Raw genomic sequence first — 17890 nt, forward strand, 5'->3', positions numbered from 1 at the left:
ACGTATCCCATCTTTGCCAGGGCTCTCAACATGCCACCAGCGCGCGTTTTCTCGGATTTTGCAGGCATGCCACGCGGCCGTGCCTATTGTTTGAGACGCGCGCTTTGTGCGCCGTAATACCCATCCCGCTGGACTACAAGCTCAGTGAGTTTCAGCCTCCCTGCCCACGTATCCCATCTTTGCCAGGGCTCTCAACATGCCACCAGCGCGCGTTTTCTCGGATTTTGCAGGCATGCCACGCGGCCGTGCCCTTTTACATTTGCATATCCGAAATTTCATTCGCGAGCACCCGTAGCGCTTTTAGCATATATCAAAATCTATCTAAGTCTAAAAGCAACTCGCCTGTTCAACACCACATTTAAAACCCCCACTCTACAAGCTCTAAAACTCCACGCGCCATGCTTGTTTATTTGCGCATTTAACATAGAGAGTTGCTTTTACACTTTCCACCTGGCCCCCGTCTCCTATCACTCCATTCTTTGAATGATACACAAGGCTTACGGACTTCCAGGCTTCATGATGCCCCTCCGTCACCAGGCGGCCCTAAATCAACCAAAACAACATAACTCCACCCTTTATTCCTTTCAACCCGCCCGCCATTACTAAAACTTCACTTCACTACACTTTGCCGCTCGAATGCAACGTCACAATTCCTTCACGCGTCATCACCTACATACGGGTCGTTACGTACATTTATTCGCAGCAACCATCCGCACGCTACTGTATATTGCCATCTAAATGTTTATTCACAGGCCCGGACCGCTATTCTTGCGCAAAGAACTAGCTGCAATTCATCTCCAATCGCAGGATTTCTGTAAGTAACTTGCTCACTTATAACAACCTTGCTTAGGCTTCAACTTTACTCCATATGGTTGCCCATAAACCAACGCCATTTAGATAATGCGCGCTCTTCATTCGGGTACAGCGTATTTATAACATTTATAATTCTTCACAAATGTCTAATCTTCTACAGCACCTAGGAATCTTTAAACTTGCAAGCGACTTTTTTTTCCAAACAACTACAATTTTCTAGAAAATATTATGCTTCTTCATTCTTCAACTCAAGTCAAAGTCCTTGTCGTGTTCAAGTGAAAATTTCATATCATACCATAAAACAGCCAACGAATGTTTCAAAACTTTTTGCAAACTTCAACGAGTATAAAGTTTCCCAATTTTAAGCGTGCTAAAGCATAGTTAGTAGAAGGGACCAACTATGCCTACAGTTAGTATTTTTGGATCACAATATTCAGCTTTCTACCTATTTCTTAGAGCGCGAAATGTTTCTGTTTCTTCACGTACCTGTTACCTTTCATCAAGTTTTATTTTCCGCCTAATCCCATTTTGCCTTTGCCCTTTATTTTCGCCTAATCCCCGTTTGTAAAGCCTTCCCACACGTCCTTATTAAAGTCGGTGCTTGATAGTACCGTTTCCTATGACTGTAAATGAACAAGAGCGACATTTTGGTCACAAAAAGTTCTTTATTTCATCCTTGAACAAACAACGACAAATTAAGCCCTTCACTACGCTTTCTTATAAACAGAATTGTAGCAACCAAATATCTTGATGAAAATAAAGATTCTCATGCCTAAATAATTTTAACAATTTCACCATTTTCAGCATTCAAGGTATCTGCTGACTGCCCTTTTAATTGCAACGTAATTTTACCTGTGTCAACAGTCGTTAATTTTCATGCTTCCCTTGCGTAAAATTGAATTAAAGAGCAGCTTCACCAGACCGCTCATTCATTTCGGCGGGTTCATTTTACGCCCCTAAATATTTCTCGTTTTAAAGTTTCTCGCTACTTGAGAGTCCCGCTTTTAAAGATTCCCCATTCCCTGTTTTCAAGATAGCCACTTGACTTCACGTGCAACACCTTTTCCAAAGTCCATACGAAAACATTCAAGTCCAACTTCTTTTTTTTACAGCGCAACGAAAAACTAAAATGAAATTTCATTTTCATTTTCCTACACAATTGAAAATTGGTTGGCACTAAGCTACACGCACTACAATACTCAAACTTATTAGGTAGAAGTTATCTTGGTCTAAAACTCAATTCTCCCCAATTTTTTTACCAGGAAATGTGGAGCAATTGGAGGTCACAATTAATTATCATCAATTCTTGGGAGTTAAAGGGCTAAAAGACCCCAAATGGATGTTTTAATTTATACTCATGGTTGGTCTACTGGAAATTTTATAGGCACTTTAATTAATTCCATTAGTAGAGGGGATAAACATTCATGTAACAAACATCAGAAAAAGTCAATCTTCACTCTCTGCAGAGGTTACAATATTTAAGTCAAGTATTTTTTAATGTCTCTAAATGCTTCAAAACCCACCTGAAAATTTTACTCAGTTTTTCCTCACTTTTGCCATTGATGATAATGCTGAGGTATAAGGCCTGCTTTCAATGGTTTCATTTCAAAAAGCAAAACTTACAAAACCTGCATGAGGAGTCAAGCAGCTACATTTTATAAGAGTCTTACTTCCACTTGAACTACCTATGGCTTTTTTCTTTCCTAAAACGGCTGGTTATTTTGAAAATAGAAAAGTATAGGTGTTCCTTTCTAATGGCCCTTACCAAAACCACATGTATATCTTTTACATATATCTGCTACATATGTATCTCACATATGTCACATACATGTAACATATCTGTCGCATACATATGTAGCAGATATATGTAAAATATATGTCACATACATGTAACATAATTTATCTGACATATGTGTCACATATATGACACACGTCTCAAATGTAGCAATTTAGAACCTATGTCCAGTTATGTGGCATATATGTCAACATATCAATTTTACACAAATAAATATAAAATATATGCCACATATATGTGACATACATTTGACATATGTGACAAAAAGTATTAATGGGAGCTACCTATTGTGAGATAGGTTGTGCTTGCTCCCGCACAGAGCGACCTTCTCATTTTCTTTTCAGTTTTAAGTTTTTCTATTTATAATTATAACAGTTCTCAATGGAAAAAATTTGCTAAAACGATTATAGTACAACAATGACAGAATCATTAAAAATTCATGTCAATTGAGGTTAATTAAAGAAACTGTGATTACAATCATGTATTTCAAAAATGATCTAAATACAGTAGAAATTTAAGTAGTGTTGTAAATGGAAAGCAAGTTGTTGGCGCCATCAAGTTAAAAGAAGAGACAACAGTTATTGACTGGCCAGTACAAGGCTTGAGCGGCCATTTACGATTCTCAAAGTTAGTGGTGGGTACAAATTGTAATATTTGGTATGTGGTCAAACCTGTGAAGTGAATCGGTCACTTGCATGACACAGTTTCTTAAGCTTATGCTTTACAATGAAATAACTCTATCCATAGACTAAAGGTTTCAGGATTATTTTTCTTGCGTTTGGCAAGCTGCGAGGCCACCAGAAAAAAGAAAAACAACTGCTTAAGTCTGCAGTTTGGGATAACTTCAATGCAATTAATTACTACAGTTTCAACAAGAATTTCATTTTCAAAAATCAATTCTTTTAATGTAATTAAGCCTTTCACTCCCAAGAGTGTTCAGTCCAACTTTAGAAGAAATCTCTCAATTTTAACTTGCAGTATCAACAAAAACAAACAACATATCGCATGAAGATGCTGCTTGACACCTTACATTTTAATTTTAATACGCAAGAGTTTTATCCAAAGAAGTTACAACTGCATTTAATTAAGTCAAAGCCTGACTCAAGGAGGAAAGGATAAAATGATATTTCTATCATCATCCTAAATCAATTGATTCTTTTCAAGACTATCTTTTCACTGATAGTATTTCTTGCAATAAACATGACCCAACTTATTGCATTTCATGATAAAGAATCAACAGATTGTGTCAAACAAAATTTACTGATTCAGTAGGACTATTTTTAATTAACAGCTGTAATTGAGGATAATTTTTATGAAGTTTTTAAGAATAGAAAAAGAAAGTTCATCCTATCACTACATATTGCAGTTAATAGACAACAGCAAATAATCAACATGTAAAGCTCAGTTAATTAAGCATGTAAATAAATTTCATTGACTACTTGAATTTATAGTTGAGAGATAATGCAAGCCATGTATTTATTTGATATAAGTTGCCTTCAAGTATTCCTAAAATTCCCAGTCATTCTTAAACATTCCTTGAAATTCCTTGGAATTTCCAGCAAGTTTTTAAATTCAATGTATTTCAGGGAAGTCATTGGTGCTCTCAGTTGAAATTCCTAAGAATTCCCAGGAATTCCTGGAAATTCAATTTGTTCACTAACCACAAGGGCAAGTGGTTGGAAACCGCCTAGGAAAGTAGACAATTTTGTTGATTACATTTATTAACATGAATTAATATGATATGATTGGATGCTCACTAGATAAACTATTTGCTGTTATGATTTGCACAAGTTGCTTACTTTTATAATTATTAAATAGTGAAGTCCATTTTTTATGATAAATTTGTTACATTTTATGACAACCATTTTTTTTGTGGGCTTTAATCCTAGCTAGAGACATGGTAAGACACTGCTGATTTGTATGAAATCTGTTTTCTGTTGTACATGATTGAATGATGAACTCCATTTTATGGATATTCTTTCTTTTGAAACAATAACTCATTTTGGTTAAGTATCCCAACATTATGAGAGTCACTTCTAATTTGCATGGAATTTATTGTAATAACTTTATAAAATAATCCAATGATGGATTTCATTGTAAAATATATTTGTTTTTACATTAAAAGACCATTTTGAAGCGGTCTTTTACAAATTTTGCTTATTTCATTGTCATGGACAGTTGTACCAAATTAATTAACGAAATGAATTTCATACTTATACGTTTCAATGCCTATCTGACTTGACCAAGTATATAATAAAGCTGAACACATGCCATATGAACTAGAGGGTGCATGCTTCTTATTGCATATTAATTTGACTGGCTGCATGTATGCATGCCATTCATTTATAATAATTATCTTGAATACATTCTAAGTATCATAACTTAAAGTATACTTTAAGTACCACTCAGTTTGCCACTATTGCTTCTACTCATGAACTATACTTCAAGTGCACTGCAAAATTTTAAGTACCTTTCAAGTATACTTCAAGTATACTTTTGGGTGTTCCACTTTAAGGTCGGACCAAGTGTACTACAAGTATACTTTTAGTAGCACTGTAAACCATACTTCAAGTCTACTGAAAGTATACTTTGTGTATCTTATTTGCAGTACACTTTCATTACAGAATTAGTATACTAAAAATATACTTAATTTTGGTAAGGGTACAGTTACAAGTAATAAAGTTCATCTTATTGTCTCGCTGTTTTGGAAATGCCTCTCTTGCTTTTTGTACATTTGTCCCGTACTGTTTTATGGACTTTAAAATTGTGACACTGTTCTCCTCTTTCAACTTTTATTGAACAAATGCTGTAAATGAAGAAGGATTTATAGCAGTTAGACAATTTCCAAAGCTAATATAATGATTTTAGGCAGCTATTAATCACTAAATGTGTCTGTCATATTTTTTGCATCATTAACTATCAAACACATGACTAGAAGCTCCTGTATTTTACTTGTGTAACATCAGAAACTTTTTAATTATCCCAAGAAAAATTCCACATTCATAGCCAACAGGACTTGAAATTCTTAGCAATTCCAATTCAGAGCATCAATGCCTTCCCTGAAATATTGCGAATCTCAAATTTGCAGGAAATTCCAAGGAAATCTAAGGAATTTCTAGGAATGTTGAAGAATTACTGGGGATTTTAGTACATGAGAAGTTTACTGAAAGTACACCAATGAACCCAACATCAACAATAAATAACATGATTTTCTCTTGAGCAGTATACTTAAAGTGTACTTAAGAAAGGGTACTGCAGATGTACTTTAGTAAGTGCAGCACTATTGAAGTATTATTGAAGTATGATTGCAGTATAACCATTACTTCTAGTATACTTAAAGTATACTTCAAGGCCATCTTTTTTGGCAAGGGGTGTTACATATGTGTTAATTAACCTTGTTAGATATACATCTATGTTAAATATACGTACAATTGCTCCAAAATCTATACATATATGTCACACACATGTCAAGTAATTTCACATATATATGTTACAGATACATAAATGTCACATAGGTGACGGTTAAGATGTCTTTGAGGGTCTTATATAACAAGCCTGCCATAATTTTTCACTAACATGAGGCTATGAGTCGTATTTGGCCTGTCAGCACCTTTTACTCATTGATATTTTCATATCAAAACCATTCATAAGGTCATGTATCACAGCACCGCGAGACTATGAGACATATTTGGCCTGCTTTAACTCGTTGAAATTTTTAGAGAGCAAAACAAAGAGACCATCACACCATCATGGGCCTAGAAAGTCACACAAGCCACACCACAATTTTTTGTAACACTCATAATAGCTCCCTGTAGGCCATTGTAGCTCATTGTAGGTCATATTGTAAATCGTTGTCGATCATTTTAGGTCAGTCCTTGTTTCCATGGTAGCTCATTGTAGGTCATTCCTTGTTTTAGTAACTTGGTCATGACATGTGAGACATACAGCAACATTTCCTGTGTGCTTTTAAATTGTCACAAATTGTCACACAATAGTATTCTGAAGGCGGTGTTAGGTGGTTTTAGATGGTTGTAGTTGGTGGTTGTGGGTGGTTGTAGGTGGTTTTAGATGGTTGTAGGTGGTGGTTGTAGGTGGTTTTAGATGGTTGTAGGTGGTGGTTGTAGGTGGTTTTAGATGGTTGTAGGTGGTGGTTGTGGGTGGTTGTAGGTGGTTTTAGATTTTTGCAGGTGGTTTTAGGTCATTCCCTTCTTTTAGTACTTACGGGAATTATCCTATTTTGTATGAACTGACCTAATTATTGAGATGTTGTGATTTTAATTCTTTCTACTCATTTACCTTAATTGTTCATTTATATTATCCACAAATTCACCAGCGAGATCTTCTTAAATAGGCCATTTTACAGTTGTGTTCTTAGTCGCTAAGCCTTTGATTCAGAGTGAGGCTAAAGACGACCTTGTTGTGATAGAGACCTCTATCGAGCTAGCATGATAACAAAGTGATTTACATTTGAAAGGCAGCAAGGTTGGTATCATAACAAGGTCATCCCTAGCCTCACTCCCGTTCAAAGGCTTGGTAACCAAGCACACAACTGTAAAATGGACTATTCAATCTCCTTTACTGTCTACCATAGAGTTCTTATGATGTCGGCTTGGAGAATTTTCTACTGGACCAACCTAAAATCCCCTGACTTATGTTTTCCTAGTTATTCTCGCTACTTCTCTGATACATGTTGAATATTAGATATCGTAGGGACAAATTCTGTCTTGGTCACAATAAAGGATGATAAAGGATGAAGATCTGTACGATTAAAGTTGAGTAAATAAGTCCATCAATCAATCAATCGATCAATAAGAACTCTACTAAAGGGTGATAGAACTGTAATATGGGCAGGTTCTCTCCTGGCGCAGTGATGATATGCCATGTCTATAAACAGATTGAAGTCACTGGAGATAGTTTGAAAATATCTGGTACTGTGCTAGTCTTGGTGGACTCCATAGAAATTTATGCCATGAAGGTTTTTGAGAGATTCTCAGAAGCAATCCTCATCAATTCATTTGGAATATGCAGTGGAGTTCTGCTGTCATCTCATTTAGAGAAGAGATTACAAACCTGTCCTTGAGTCATCTCAGTTAGAGCAAAACTCCAGGAAGGAGGAGATTTTCTGTATTTAAGGGGGTTGCAAACATAATTCCCTAGGGAGCTGGCAAGTGTAGGGCTTATCAATGTATATCTTTTTTTCTTTTTTTGATTGAAGCAGTGTATTTTTAAAAGGAATCATCCTATTCTGTATGAACTGACCTAATTATTGAGATGTTACGATTTTTCGTTCTTTGCATTTATCTTAATTGTTTGTTTATCTACAACTTCACTAGCGAGATCTCCTTAAATTGAATCTCCTTTACTGTCTGCCATGGAGTTCTTATGATGTCGGTTTGGAGAATTCTGTATTGCATCAACCTAAAATCCCCTGATTACTGTTTTTAGCTTATAATTGTCAGTACTTCTCTGCTAGATATTGAAAATAGATATTGTAGGGATAAATTCTGTCTTGGTCACTTACGGGAGTTTAACGACAAAACTCCAGGGTGCAGAAGATTTTCTGTATTTAAGGAGGTTGCAAACATAATTCCCTAGTGAGCAGGGAAGTGTAGGGCTTATAAATGTATATTTATGTTTTCTTTTTTTGATTGGGCCAGTGTATTTTTACAAGGAATCGTCCTGTTCTGTATGAATTAACTGACCTCATGATTGAGATGTTGCAATTTTTCGTTCTTTGCCTTTATCTTAATTGTTCATTTATCTACAACTTCACTAGCGAGGTCTCCTTACCTTGATTCTCCTTACAGTCTGCCATAGAGTTCTTATGAAGTTGGTTTGGAGAATTTTTTATTGGATCAACCTAAAATCCCCTAACTGATGTTTTTAGCTATTGTCAGTACTTCTCTGCTAGATATTGAATAGATATTGTAAGGAGAAATTCTGTCTTGGTCACTTATGGGAGTTAATTAAATGACAAAACTACTGGGAGGAGAAGATTTTCTGTATGTAAGGGGGTTGCCAACATAATTCCCTAGGGAGCTGGCAAGTGTAGGGCTTACACAATCAAAATATTGATGAAGCTAGCGGCAATACCAGAATTTGTTGTATAGAATTGATTGTTGGCGATGATTCTTGTCGGGCCGGATTGCTCTTTAGTGTTACGATGAAGGAGTGTTAATTCCGATTGATTTCTACATTGATTTTATGTTGACTTTTTTTCTGTATTTTGTTTTTCCTTTTTACACAGAACACAGTGGAGTATTTTGGGATGAAGTGAGGTGGTTGCAAAGCTTGAAAGATAGTGCGGAGCCAAGAAAAGTATTTTGTAAGGACACAAGAGGAACTAATGACAGTGATATATATATATATCTAGCTAGCGGATACTAGCTAGCTACACTATTTACCTCCGAGTTGCTCGGAGGTAAATAGCAAAGGATATTCCGAGTTTGACCTGCCAATCAGAGCGCGCCTTCAACGCTATCCACTGTTTTAGTATATACTAATTGGTGATAGTCGATGATAGTGCATGATAGTTGGTGGTCAAACAGAAGCGCGCGCTTCAACTATCATCGACTGTCATCAACTATCATCGACTACCATGCGCCGTTTCACCAAGGCTTAACGCTTCACTACGCGCCGGATTGGGTTTCCCGCGATTGAAGTGAAGGAGGAAAATTCGTCGGAAAACAATAGGGTCACGACCTCTTCAGACAGCTTTTCTTATCAATTTTTCCCTCTATAACTTTCATTCAAGCGTCGTAGTCTTCAATATCGTTGTGCGGTGCATGGGCGAAAGGAACTCGCACTCGATTGATTTTCCAAAAGCAAAAGGGTGTACAATCCAGTTCAATTCCAGTACTCTCTAATAATTAGTGGCGCGATCGATGTAGATGATACTTTTTGTTAATGATACAGGAGGCCTGTCGAGCACAGACGTATTGGAAAGTAATTGAGTTGTGTCACTGCTATCTCAACAAATTGAGTACATTTGTAATACTCACTTTCCTTTGAGTGTTTGAGAGCTTCAACTTGCAGTGCAATGTATTTGCAATTTCAGCAAAACATTAAATTTCACAGAAATCTGGGTTTTGGTTGAAAAGTTTTTCTCACGAATCACAGCCGGCGTGAACGACACTGAAACACAAAATGTAACTGTCGCGTTGAGAAAAGTAAGATAATGTTATCACTAGGGCTTTGGTCGTCATAACCTGGGGGGATTTTTAGCAGAGGAAAGAAGGTTATTTTCAATCGTCAGTCTTCAAAATATCATCACATGTGCCTTATGACTTGAAAAATTTTATTGAAATCTGATCATTTTATTTTCCTCAAACTACCCCTAAACCTCAACAGATGAGAATTCTACCATAACTGGAGAGGTGTGAACTATAAAAGAAAAACCAGCCTGTTTCCTAAAGGTGAATAAAATCAAATAACATCCTGAGCCTCCTGTTGTAATAATAGTTAAATAAATCAATTATTATCCAGATAAAAATTATATTCAACTTCATCTATCCTTGCTACCCAAAAACATCAGATACACCCTTCACAACCTTACTTTTCAACTTATTAAATAAGAGGTATCTTAAAAATTTTATGAGAACCTGTACAGCTGATCAATCACAGTGACACTAGCTCATTGATATAGTGACACTTCTCTCCCTTTTATTCGGCCCTCGTGAAATATTTTATCTTATCCGTCCCGGATGATGCCTTTGAGTGGTGAAAGCTCAGACTTCTACAATATTTTACAGTAATTCAAGGCAACAGTGTTTTTCTTGTTTTTTTTTTTTAACAGCTGATAGTATCAGAGAGGACAAAAAGAAATTGTTTCCCAAGGCTTGTATCCCCTGGGAACAAGACTGAATGAAGTCAGATTAAAATAATGAGGAGAGTTTTGTTCACCTCTTTATGAAAATGTATGATTTACTCCTATTAGGTTTTAGAGAAATTAGCCTGAACTCAAGTAGTTTGAGGCCTGGGTTTTATCTTGGTTTGAGACCCCCAGCAGAGTTTCAAAACTTAAAAAAATGGCTGCCGTTACCGCACGGCGCGTTCAAAGTTTAGATCAGAGCCTTTACACATTTAGAAGGCGAACATGGATGTATCTACCGAAATTTTTTTAGAAGACGTTGTTTTAGTGCAGATGTGAGGTCTACAGCTGAGGTGAGTGGTATTTTTGTGTTTCATTCGGCGAATTAGCTCTAATTTGCCGTAGCTTCCATAATGCCCTGAGGCGTAAATCCAAATAACGAACGTTTCATTTAAGGAAATCGCATTTTTTCCTTTACTAAATTACAGATTACAAATGCTTTGGTATGTTTCGGAAATTTTCCATTCTCGTCAGTGTACGATGAGGTGGAAACAGATAAACCGCGGTGTGAAAACTTACCCGTAGCGTAAATTTTGTTGTTTACCAAATTTAAATGCCTCGGCTCAATCCCGAGTTAGAAATTTAACGAAGATTTATAGTACAATTTTGTGGGTAAATGTATTTATATGAGCTTCAACAAAGCGAGTTCATTACTCAATCTACACGGCATGTAAATGAGAGAGAGCAAAAAGCTATGCGTCAACAGTTGTGTTCTTATACATGTGTAGCGAAATTTAAAGTATACATCAATGTTTTAGATTGAATCGATCCCAAGAGAGGTGACAAACTAAATTGGGTTGTCGTCTTTAACCTTAGTTAACAATGACTGATTTGCCAGCCTGTGACGAATAACACAGACATTCTCAATCATACATGAACATGGCAAATAGGAATCTGACCATTACCTTTTCTTAACTATGATTTTTACCTAAATTCTTATTCAACTTCCACATTCGTCAGGGTATGTTGTCCAACTTGTGAAATTAAAGCCATCTAAGTTATGGTAGAATTTTAAGCCAAGTAATGTAAACTGTTGCCTGAGACTTCTTTTCTAATCTCATATTCACAGTGTATTTTTTTAAATCCATAGGGACAAGATAGCTCAACAGCACAGCTATTCTGCAGCCAAACATAATCTTTGACTCGCTTATGATGAAGGTGAGCAATTAGTAAATAAGTGTTAATTACCAGTAACAAATTCGCTCTCAATCTGAAGCTTTCGGTGGTAAAAATGATGGACAACAATCACTCTCAAGTGACTTACTACCTTTTTTAAATGACCTGACTAAATCATTTAAGGTAGTAAGATTAGGTAAGAATGCTTGATCAAAATACTTTACAAATGTACTGTGATCATCGTCCAGGATTGTAGCAATTTCAGAGCAACTTTTTTCTTCTCAAGAGTACTGGTTCCCTCATCTGATAACTCATAGTCATTAGCATTGGGAAGCCAGTTATTCTGCATTAAGAAGGTTGCATCCCATACTTTTGTATCAGACTGTAGTTGCTTAGTGGCCTTCATGACAAGAACTTGTATTTTTGCCGGGTGGTTTTCATACCTGTTGGCACAATATCTGGATTTGGGGTTGCAGTTTAGGTTGTTGTGTAATTTTTCAGGCTGTATGACTTCAGGTGTTCCGCTTTGGGGAATTTTTTACCCTCCTTCTGCTTCATCAATGGTTTCAGAACATTGTACCATTCTTTGCCTTTTCCTGGTTGCAAAATATGTTCGTTGAGCCAGGTGAAGGTTAACCTAATTTTTTTTCAGGAATTTTCTATACTTTTTTTTTTTAATTTTCTCTCTTCTTTACGTATTTTTTTTTTTGCCTTAACAGGTGAAACTTTCTTTGTCAACCCAGCCTCGGAAACCATGGACATGACTTCCCTAAAGGACTTTCCCAGTTGCTCCTTACATTCAGAGTCAAATTCCTTACATATCACTGAGCCTACGTTTTTCCCTTCTTTTTGTGTTGGTTTGAAGATTTTTTTTCCTGAAAGCTCTTTGGCTTGACTTTTTACATCTGTGAATGCCTCCCTTCTGCTTGCCACACAACCTGTGCTGTTTTTGAAGAGTCTACTCTCTGCTGGTGTTGTTAAGAGACAGCATTTGCATTCTATTTGGTGCTGAGATTTTTTACCCTGGGCAGTTGTCTGCCAGCTTTCCATAGAATATGCATTTATATACCGTTGCTTTTTTTCCGGTGGTGACCACTGTGAAATTTGGTTATCAGTGGCCTTATATTTCTTGAGTAAAAGACCTATTGAGGTAATTATACTTTTTTGTAATTGTGCTTCATTTTTCTACCTGTAAGTATTTAGTGACCTTCAAAAGATTTATGTAAAGAAAAACTTACTTTTGCTCACATGTAAAAGGGGAAATTCTTTGAAATTTTCCATTTAGAGCTGATATCTCTCTTCCAATTGCTGCCTTTTATACGCCTTTTCTGATTCCTTGTCCTTTCTTGAAAACTTTTTTTGGGCAAGGGACTTAGTATTCCATAAATAAACATGAGCGAATCAATCCCTGGTCAATTGCCATGTCAATATACATTTTCTTTCTATTTTCTTTTTCACTCAATTTTTGTTTTGCCTTTTTTTGTAATTTTGTACGACATGAAATTGGACAGACGCCTCCAACTGAGCCGGCAGGAAATCAGAGCAAAGTGCGCATGCAAATTAACTCTCCATTAAGGTGGGGTGAGAGGGGAGAATTTGAAGTTTGAATAACCTTGTTTTTCACCCTTTTCTTTCTGCCAGGCGAGTTGAAATCCCCGTTTATTTCCTACCAACAGATTTTCATAAGACCTGAGAGCGGGGTTATAATTTTTAAACACGTGGAGCACTAATACTAGCAGTTATTTCTCCCTTCCACCTCCCACCTCCTGCGGCTCAATTTTGTTGCATGTTGTGGGTTTATTTTGCTGTCATGTGAAGAGAAAAATTAAAGCTGTTGTATATTTGACTTCATGGGAAACAACAACCCATGCAGTGAGTCCCACAGTATATCTCTTAATTTATTTTAGCATCTTTTATTTTCTTTCGGTCACGGACGTAGAAATTACTAAAAAAGCAACAAACAATTTGAAGTAATACTCTTGAAGCATTTCAGTATCTTACAACTACAGGAGATGAAAACATACAATACTAGAACAGTAAATAATAATTCCTTCGTTTTTTGGCTTGCTAAGCCAGCAGATTTACTTTCCCATCAGTTATTTGTCCGGTGATCGACCTGATAACTATAGGCACCATATTTGATTTCCGCCTTCTTGGTCAGCGGTATAATGTGGTAGTCAAGTCTTACTCATGTATTATGTTCGAAAAGAAACATCCCTATATTTAACAATTATTCCACGAGTGCGCGTTGGATATGAGATGATAGATAGCCAACGAGGCGCGTAGCGCCGAGTTGGCTATAATCATCTCATATCCAACAAGCGCGAGTGGAATAATTGTTTTATTAAAAACGCCCTCAAGAAATATTATTTTGTAAGAAGAAAATGGATTTTTTAGCTCCCTTTTGAATTTGATAGGTGACCTTTGATATTATGGCGGTAAGACGTGTTCCGAGCCTGTCCGTAATTTTATTAAGTTTTTCGCTGTTAGCTTTGTTCTCTGTCAACTTATACTCTCTCAAGCTCTCGAAGAATGCTCAAGTGTATTACGGGGATAAATTCTTCAAGTATTTCAACTCATACCTGGTCGATTTCAATCTAATTTCGCCAAGGCATATGTCAAGGATCGGCGGCCATTTTGTCACCTCACCTCACAAGAAGTTTCAGAAGTCAAGAGTGGCGTACTATTCAAACTGTACGGCTTCCTTCAACCCGGTTGCCCTTTCTGTGGTTAGAAGTGGAGACATTCATCCTCATCCAGGACCTCACAGACAATGTAACTCAAGAAACCCTGGTCCACCATTGGGAAAGAATACTCTTAAAATATCTTCCTTTAACGCAAGTAGTATCGTCAATAAAAGACTGGAGCTTCAGAGTCATGTAGCGCTGATGAACCCCGACATAATTGCGATAACCGGAACATGGCTTCATGAGGGAATAGCCGACAACGAAATCCTTCCATCTTCATATAATGTTCTTCGAAATGACCGTGGAAGTAGGGGTGGCGGTGTACTTTTAGCCGTTAAATCTAATATATCATGCTCAAGACGTCCTGATTTGGAAGAAGATATTTGCGAACCCTTATGGGCCGAAATTCCACTGAAAACTGGATCGTACTTCCTAGGAGTATTCTACCGCCCTCCTTCAAGTGACATGAACTATCTAGAAGGCCTTAAAAGGTCACTAGAAAAAGTTACAGTGGTATCCGATCACACTAATGTTGTTCTATTGGGTGACTTTAATTTTCCGGATATTGATTGGGACTTGATATGCCCTTCTCAACCAAATGTCTTATCAGACTATTTCTGCGATAATATTGTGAACTTCTATGGTTTCTCTCAATTGATCGACGAGCCTACGCGTCAAGATGCTATCCTAGACCTTGTGATATCTAATCGTCCAGAATCACTTAAAAACATCCAAATTTTGGACGGAATTGGCTCTTCAGACCACAATGTTGTCTCTCTCAAGTTGACATGCAAAGTCACTCGTCCATATCAACGACCAAAACAAATCTTTGACTACAAAAATGCTAATTGGGATAACTTTCGTCTTGAACTATCAAATATCCCATGGGACGCTATATTGAACGACAATGACACAATGGAAGAGGTTTGGTTAAATTGGAAGTCTGCATTCTTTAAAGCCATTGAAAACAACGTTCCTTCGAAGAAAATAAAATCAAGACAAAATGTGCCCTGGATCACTTCTGATATACGCAAGCTTTTCCACAAAAGAAAACGCCTTTGGAAGAAAGCCAAATTTACCCAGCTTGAAGTTGATTGGAATAAATATAAATCGTTAAGGAATAAAGTTAAATCGGAACTTAATAAGAGTTATTACCAACATGTTCACTCATTAATTGATTCCAAAAACCCTAAACGCTTCTGGTCTTTTATAAAATCCAAAACGAAAAACAAATCAATACCTGTCACTATGAAATGGTCGGATCGTGGTGTCACGGCTTCTACTGGCAAGGACAAAGCAGAGTTATTTTGCAAATTTTTCGCGTCGGTGTTTACCCGCCCTGACCCAGCTACCGATGTCGATGAGGATGCCCATTCACATGGTTCAGGCTTCGTTATACCAGATCTCATGTGCTCTAGTGCTAATGTGGGAGAGCTTTTGCTTACCCTTGATGTGAATAAAGCCACTGGCCCGGATGGTTTGTCTGCGCGTTTGCTCCGGGAGGCAGCCTCTGTAATTTCTGATCCACTGTCAAAGTTATTCAATATGTCTCTGAATAGAGGAAAACTACCTCGTGACTGGAAGTCTGCCAACATCACCCCAGTTTACAAAAATGGTGGTAAAGAATATGTTTCTAACTATCGTCCAATTTCTCTAACATCGCTTGTAGTTAAGACCCTAGAGAAGCTAGTCACAAGACATATTATGGCTCATCTAGAAGATCTTGACTTGTTAAGCCCTCATCAATATGGCTTTCGAGCTGGTTTTTCCTGCACATCCCAACTTATTCGCCTATTTCACTCCTGGGCATCAGCCTTAGATAAAAACAAAACATCAGATGTCGTCTTCTTGGACTTTGAGAAAGCGTTTGACTCAGTCCCACACAAACATCTCATCTCTAAGCTTGGCCGATATGGTATCAATGGTCAGATTCTCGAGTGGCTAGGTGATTTCCTGCAAGATCGTTTCCAACGTGTTGTTCTGGAAGGTGAAAGCTCAGACTGGTCCATGGTTTACTCTGGTGTCCCTCAGGGAAGTATTGTTGGGCCAATGTTGTTCTTGTTGTATGTCAACGATATACCTGAGAACTTATCGTGTTCAAGTGAAATGTTTGCCGATGATACTCTATTGTTTAACTCAGATCATCCATCATCTGTTCATCAACCTGTGTGTGAAAGCTTGTCTCAGATCGTAGACTGGTGTAAAAAGTGGCTTTTGAAACTTAAAGCAGCTAAATCCAAATGTATGAAAATCACGAGATCTAGATCTGTAACACCTTGCTCGTACAACATCAATTCAATCCCACTGGAACAGGTTAAAACACACAAACATATTGGAGTCATTATATCATCTGACTTATCTTGGAAACCGCATGTTCTCTCTGTTGCTGCTAAAGCAAATAAGATACTTGGCCTACTAAAGCGCACATTTGGGAAAAGCTCTGAAGCAATATCAATTGGATACAAGTCTATGGTTCGGCCAATTGTTGAGTATGCCTGTCCTGTGTGGAATCCACATCAACAATATCTTTCTGATAAGCTTGAAAGAGTGCAAAGGAATGCTTTCAGGTGGATCCTTGGTAGTTCTATCGGCTATAGTGAACGTTTGAAGTATATTGGCTGGCCAACACTCAACTCGCGTCGTGAATTTCTTAGTTTAGTGCAATTATTCAAATTCATTAATGGTTTTTCAAGAGTAGACTTATGTAATTACTTAACTTTCTCCAATAGTCGGACGAGATCTACCAACAATGTCAAAATCTGGACGCCTTATGCTCGAACAAATATCCACAAGAACTCTTTTTGGTATAAATATATAAAAATCTGGAATGACTTGCCAAGTGACATAGTTAGCTCTAGCTCTGCTAGTAAGTTTAAAAAAAAACTGAAAGAACACATTTTTAAATAATATCAATAATATTGCACCAATATCCATTTATCAATTAACTTGTTTTTTCAATAATTTTTACCTTTACATTTTAGTTTTATTTTTATTGCATATTGCTTTTATTCTGGGGGCTGCCGTCAATGAGAATTTAGTTCCTCTCTGGCTTGACCCTTTTTGCCTTTTTGCATCTCGATGTTATTTCTATTGTTATCTGTCTGTATTATTATTATTATTATTATCTTATTATTTAGGCAAATGAAGTTATTATAAATAAATAAATAAATAAATAAATAAATTAAGCTGACGCGTACGCTTACCATATTTGTATATTGGCTGATATACCATAATGGCTAAGCCAATAAAAAGTCTTGAATTGCATTATCCAATGATCCAGTTTTTAATAATTAACAATTATTCTACGAGCGCGCGTTGGATATGAGATGATAGATAGCCAACGAGGCGCGTAGCGCCTTGTTGGCTATAGTCATCTCATATCCAACAAGCGAGAGCGGAATAACTGTTTTATTAAAAAAAACGCCCCCAAGATTCTTCTCGACTTTATTTTGTGAGAGGAAACCGGATTTAACAATGTACCGAAATTATATTGTGGTATATTGGCTCATATACCATAACGGCTGAGCCAATAAAAAGTCTTGAATTGCATTATCCAATGATCTAGTTTTTAATAAAACTGATTACTACTCACATTCATTTTCACTGAAA

General features: G+C 36.9%; 1 long non-coding RNA gene across 1 annotated transcript; it reads left to right on the top strand.

Annotated features, from left to right (window-relative positions):
- The first annotated feature begins 608 nt into the window (after positions 1 to 608).
- LOC148715714 (uncharacterized) lies at positions 609 to 9693 on the top strand. Its single transcript, XR_015995882.1, has 2 exons — positions 609 to 814; positions 8856 to 9693. It is a non-coding gene; the product is annotated as an uncharacterized LOC148715714 (long non-coding RNA).
- The last annotated feature ends 8197 nt before the right edge of the window (positions 9694 to 17890 follow it).

The sequence above is a fragment of the Stylophora pistillata genome, unplaced genomic scaffold, assembly GCF_964205215.1.
Source record: "Stylophora pistillata unplaced genomic scaffold, jaStyPist1.2 SCAFFOLD_1341, whole genome shotgun sequence".
NCBI lineage: Eukaryota > Metazoa > Cnidaria > Anthozoa > Scleractinia > Pocilloporidae > Stylophora > Stylophora pistillata.